We start from the raw sequence: 6849 nt of genomic DNA, 5'->3' as shown, positions 1-6849 counted from the left end.
TATCGCGGTACCTTTCAAGTATCGGTACACCGTACAACACTGGTCAGGAGTCAATGTCTCTCCCCCAAACTCACACATATACAATTCGATATGAACTGAAGAGCCGCATGAAACTAGGCAAAGAGCCGCATGCGGCTCGAGAGCCTTGGTGATTTTAACATCCATGTTGACAACCCCCAGGACAGAGGGGCTAAAGAACTGTTTTGTGCTCTTGATAGCTATGGACTGACTCAGCATGTGACGGAGCCCACGCACAATAAGGGGCACACTCTGGACTTAATTATCTCAAAGGGTCTGAATATCTCTAAGGTTGTGGTGACTGATGTTGCACTCTCTGACCATTCCTGTGTTTTCTTTGAGAGCTCTATTTCTGTTCACAAAAATGTTCAAAAAGAGGTAACCACAAAGCGATATTTAACTGAAAATACTAGGGAAATGTTTACTCAGAATTTTTCGTCCACACTTGCCCCTGCCAACATCTCAGTAAATGAGCTAGTAGATCATTTTAATTCAAAAATTAAAAATGTTATAGATGCCATTGCTCCAACTAAGGTAAAGGAAGTGTCTGGCAAGAAAATATCTCCATGGAGAAAGGCCATGACCGTGAAGACAGAAAAAAGAGAATGTCGAAAAGCTGAACGCAGGTGGCGAAAAACAAATCTCCAGGTTCACTTTGAAATCTATAAAGAGAGACTTGGCCTTTATAATTTGGAATTGAAAAACGCACGACAATCTTTCTTCTCTGACATCATTACCAAAAACAAAAACAACGCACGTGCCTTGTTTGCTACCGTCGACAGACTAACTAACCCCCCAGTGTCAGTAGCCTCTGAATTTCTATCCACCAGGGCGTGCAATGATTTTGCCTCCTTTTTCACTGACAAAATTCAGAAAATCAGACAAGCAGTCAGTGCCTCTGCATCAGGAACAGCAAATGTGTTGTCCCTATCTCCACTTAACATCAATTCAGACATCATGACACAATTCCATCAGATTAATAATAAAAACCTAGAGGACATTATTCAACTTCTGAAATCCTCCTCCTGCTGCCTTGATATTATTCCAACAGGATTTTTCAAAGATGTTTTGCCTTGCATGGCCTCAGATCTACTTCATATAGTAAACAAATCTCTTCACTCAGGTATTTTTCCACAGGCCCTGAAAACTGCAGTCATTAAACCGCTCTTAAAAAAGAATAATCTAGATGCTTCAGTAATGAACAATTACAGGCCCATATCAAACCTGCCATTTCTAGGTAAAATCATTGAAAAAGTTGTTTTTCAACAGTTGAGTAATTTCTTGCATTTAAATAACTGTTTCGATGTGTTCCAGTCAGGCTTTCGTCCAAACCACAGCACTGAGACTGCTCTTGTAAAGGTCTTTAATGACATCCACTTAAACACAGACAGTGGCAGAACTTCAGTGTTAGTATTATTAGATCTCAGTGCTGCGTTTGACACTGTTGACCACAACATATTACTAGACAGACTGGAGAACTGGGTGGGACTTTCGGAAACAGTTCTGAAATTGGTTTGAATCCTACTTAAAGGACAGAAACAACTTTGTTTCTATAGGTAAATACACATCTGAGTTGACAAATATGACATGTGGGGTTCCTCAAGGCTCCATCTTGGGGCCTCTTCTCTTTAACATCTACATGCTACCACTGGCTCAGATAATGAAGAACAACAAAATAAGTTACCATAGCTATGCAGATGACACACAAATGTACGTAACAATTTCACCAGGAGACTATGCTCCAATTCAAACACTGAGTAAGTGCATTGAACAAATCAATGACTGGATGTGTCAGAACTTTCTCCAATTAAACAAAGATAAAACTGAGGTAATGGTTTTTGGAGGCAAGTCAGAACGTATAAAAGTTAGCACTGAGCTTCAGTCTGCAATGTTCAAAACAACAGATAAAGCCAGCAATCTAGGTGTAGTCATGGACTCTGACCTGAGTTTCAACAGTCACATTAAAACAGTTACTAAATCAGCCTACTATCACCTAAAGAACATATCTAGGATTAAAAGACTAATGTCACAGCAGGATTTGGAAAAACTTGTCCATGCTTTTATCTTTAGTAGACTCGACTACTGCAATGGTGTCTTCACAGGTCTCACTAAAAAATATATTAGGAAGCTGCAGCTAATTCAGAACGCTGCTGCTCGAGTCCTCACTAACACTAAGAAAGTGGATCACATCACTCCTGTTCTGAAGTCTTTACACTGGCTTCCTGTGTGTCAAAGAATAGATTTCAAAATACTGCTGCTGGTTTATAAAGCACTGAATGGTTTAGGCCCAAAATACATTTCTGACCTCCTGCTAAATTATGAACCATCCAGATCTCTCAGGTCTTCAGGGACTGGTCAGCTTTCTGTCCCCAGAGTCAGAACTAAACATGGAGAAGCAGCATTCAGTTATTATGCTCCAAATATCTGGAACAAACTCCCAGAAACCTGCAGGTCCGCTGCAACTCTGACTACTTTTAAATCCAGGCTGAAGACTTTTCTTTTTGTCGCTGCTTTTAATTGAACTATTCATATCTTAGACTGCACTGAAACTTTTATCCATGTATTTTTTCTTTTAATGTTTATTTTATTAGCTTTTCTTTTTAATGACTGATTTTAAATGCCATTTTCTTAATCTCTTTCATTTTTTGTAAAGCACTTTGAATTGCCTTGTGTTGAAAAGTGCTATATAAATAAACTTGCCTTGCCTTAAATTATTCAATACATCCTTTGTACTGAAGTATTCAAGAGTAAATAAAGTAAATAAAGTTTAATATAAATGATTTGTTTTCATTGCATTTACAGACCCGTGTACATCTCTGATACCACCCAATGAATGCATTGACTTGCTTGTAGAACCACGCTACACAAAACAGATAGCAACACCTATACAAACTATTTTTAAAAAAAAGGGGCTACTGTATCGACTTATATAAAGTATATACATTTTTTTTTCTTCTTCAAAATACCAAAAAGATCCTGCATTTTAGCCATGCCTCATTTCGCTCTATTTGCTCTTTCCAGCGCTGTTTTTGCAGGGGCTGATTCTGTGTGCTGCAGCTGACCACGCCCCCCTGCAGGAGAGGGGAGCGTGCTCTGAGATCAGCTGCTGGGCTGTCAGAAGAGGGGGAGAAAAAGAGATCTCCGTCCTCCGTGTTTTATTCTTATAGAAGTAAGAAGAGAAGTAATGGGGCAGAAACCCTCCTTTTTACGCAGCGGTCCTGACATAGACATCAAACGGCGACACATATTCAGTTGCCAGTTACTTTGGCATTAGGGCAGGGATATCTAGATACTTTCCAAGGTTTGACATAATGAATTGTGCTACTTTTAAAGCAAGCAACGATGTTTTCAAATCTGTAATCAAAAAGCTCCTCAAAAACACTATCGAAGCAGTTCCTGCCGTTGCTACGTTAGTTCAAACAGTAACAACGGACTACTTTTCTTAGCGGATGCTTGTCAATTTAAATCAATACATAAAACTATTTTTTAAGTCAATAAAATCATTTTCTAAATCCATAAAAGCTTTTCAATTAATATTGGGAGTCATGTCGTTACTTTGTTGAGAATGTGGCCATGTGTAATAAGCGGGATAATGTGCACATTGCATAATGTGCCTTCATGCCTATCTAGATCCCTCTGCAAAAAAAACGGCTCGTTCGCGGGCGAAAGCCGACTCTCGTCGTTCACTTAAAAGAGCCTTGGTCTGGTTTGTTTAGAAAAAAACATTAAAAAAATCGAGGTTTAAATCGAAAATTGTCCATTAGTTAGAAAAAAAAATCGCGATTTTATTTTTAGGCTAAATCGCCCAGCCCTACATTGAAGCTGGTCAAAACTTTTCTCAGATCCACCATAACTGATGAGAGACTGAACAATCTGGGTCTGCTTAGTATTGAGTCAAGGAGGTCAAAGGCTTTGAATCTTGACTTATTTGTTGATCGGTTTGCCAAAAATCACAAAGACCGCAGGATTTTGTTGCTGTAATGTGACATTTTGGGAAGGAAACTACAGCCTGGGATGCAGACACCCTTATGCAAAGTAGAGATGTAACTGTTCATTGCCTTTATTTTTATATTTAAATCTGTGTGTTTTCCAGATATCACTGTTTTATGTTTATTAGAAATGTGACGGAATAGACGAAACTGATTAGTGCACGTGCAGAACAGGTGTGCATTCTGTATTCAGTCTTCATGTTTGTTAAATAGCCTACGTGTCTGTGCTTATGGGAAATAATACATCTGAAATCTATGTTTTCTATCTATATCCATGTATTTTATTTCATTTAAAGTCAACATTTAAGATTTGTAGACTTTTACATTAAATCCTTTTCTGTGGATTTAAAAATGTATATTTTCTGATACTCTTGTTGCGTAAACTTGTTGATCAGTTTGCCAAAAACCGCAGGATTTTGTTGCTGTAATGTGAGATTTTGGGAAGGAAACAACAGCCTGGGATGCAGACACCCTTATGTAAAGTAGAGATGTAACTGTTCATTGCCTTTATTTTTATATAAATATGATATGGTGTTAGTGCAAAAATTGTACTATAACTTAACAGTAATAACTATAAGATCTATCTGAAATAAATAAGTGTACTGAAAGAAATACTGTATTGCATTGTTTTCTTATGCCCAATTACTTCATACTGTCGAGTTCTCTTTTTCGTCCTGCATTTATTGTGCCCCCCTCAGAAAATAACTGGCCCCCCAGTGAAATTGGTCTAGAACCGCCACTGGAGGCGAGAGCTTTGAAATCATTAATTCTACATAGGGTGGCCATACGTCCGGTTTTAGGTCGGACAGTCCGGTTTTCAATGTCTGTGTCCGTCTGCCGGCGCAGCCTTGAGCCGGACGCTCATTTGTCCTCCTTGTGAGGTCATCCCTATTTTATACTTTTAGGGTATACAAAAAAATAGACAATTATACAAAGAAATACAAATAATAAGTTATGTGTAAGTATATACCCCCGTAAGACTTGTGGTCTTACAAATTATTGGCTGAATGCGATGTCGAATAAATATCTTGTATTTCATTGGTTCATAAACGTAAACAATTAGCCATGTGCTTCTTGACATCAAGTTCACAGCAGGGCACTGTGGCACAGAGTGATGTTCGCGCTAGCTGACTAGCTCATGAGCCAACTCCACCTAGTTAGCGGTAGGGTTAAACCGCAGAAATGCCGAAACGAAAGACTTCATTTAATCCTGAATGGTCGAAAGAGCATGGATTCCTCACAAAAAGCCGAAAGGACGACTTCCATGCTTTTTGCACGTTGTGTCGTTGCGATGTGGACGTAAGCAGCAAAGGAAAAGGTGCTGTCGACAGACATGCTAACACAGATAAGCACAAAAGCAACGATCAAAGCGCAGGTGCCTCTTCATTTTTATCGTTTTTCCGTGAAGCTTCATCTCCTCAAGATGACAACATCTCTGCTGCAGAACTTTGTAAAGTGTATCATGCCGTCAAGCATCACCAGTCATACAGGAGTGTAGACTGTGGAATACAAGTTGATCGCACAATCTACAACGACTCATCAATAGCAAAAGGGATGACCTGTGGAAAAACAAAGGCCAAAGCTTTGTGCGAAAATGTCCTAGCACCCTACTCTGTCCAGACGCATGTGGATTATATAAAAGAAAATGAACTGCATTATTCAGTGGCAAGTGATGCATCAAACAAAGGTACGATCAAGTGTTTCCCCATTGTACTGAGATATTTTCACTTTGAGGAGGGCGTGAAACATGCACTGTTGGATTTTTACAGTGATAGCAACGAAAAGTCAGAAGCTATAACAAATCAGCTGCTATCTAAACTGGAGATGTCTGGACTAGATGTGAAAAAAAGCATATGCAGCAGACAACGCCAGCGTTAACTATGGAAAACACAACAGTGTTTATCAGAAACTGAAACTGGCTCAAAAAGACGTGCTCGCTGCAAACTGTTTAGCCCATATTCTGCACAATGCAACAAGATATGCAGCAAGCAACTTGGATATTGACATTGAAAATGTTGTGCTTAAGGTGTATAGCCATTTTAGCATCTCAGCTAGCAGAACGGCGCAGTTGAAGGAATTCTGCGAGTTTGTGGAAGTGGAGGAATGCAATCTGCTACGGCACGTTGTCACGAGATGGTTGTCTCTGCTGCCATCTATTGACAGAATTCTGAAGTGTTGGAGACCCCTGACCAGCTACTTTCAGAGTCTAGGTGAGGAGGAATGCTCCAAGATGTTGTGGAAATGCTTTGGAGAGGATGGTAAAGAATTATCTGAGATGTATTTTCTCTTCCTCAGTCACATTCTGAAAGTGTTTTCAGACTGCATTGAAGCACTTGAGGCCAAATCATTCAGCATAACCTCTGTGTTTAAGGTAATGACTGAACTGAAAGGGAAACTTGAGAGAAGGTTTAATGACACATGTGTTGGCTTTGCTGTGAACAACAAACTCAAGCAGCTAACCCCTGATCTCGCAAAGAAATGTGAGGCTGATTTTGTTGTTTTCTATGAAAGAGCCAAGAAATACGTGAGTGAAAGGTATGACTTCTCTGAGAACAGCTTTCATAGTAAAGTGTCAACGCTTGGCCTCACAACTGCTGTGTCCTATGGAGAATACAGTGATGCAGTCCAAGCCTGCAGCCTGAAAGACATTGACATGGATGGACTCTATGAGGAATATGGCATGGTGGAAGCTATTCTCAGCTCTTCAGAAATGGAAGGATGCCACAGTGAGGAGCGGTATCTCAAACTGTTTTCCAAAGCAGAAGTCCCACTTGTGAATCTGAGGAAGGTCAGCGCCTATATCTTCTCCATCCCATGTAGCAATGCCCATACAGAACGTGTC

The sequence above is a fragment of the Gymnodraco acuticeps genome, unplaced genomic scaffold (assembly GCF_902827175.1).
Source record: "Gymnodraco acuticeps unplaced genomic scaffold, fGymAcu1.1, whole genome shotgun sequence".
Taxonomy (NCBI): Eukaryota; Metazoa; Chordata; class Actinopteri; order Perciformes; family Bathydraconidae; genus Gymnodraco; species Gymnodraco acuticeps.
Note: the sequence above shows the minus strand (reverse complement) of the source record.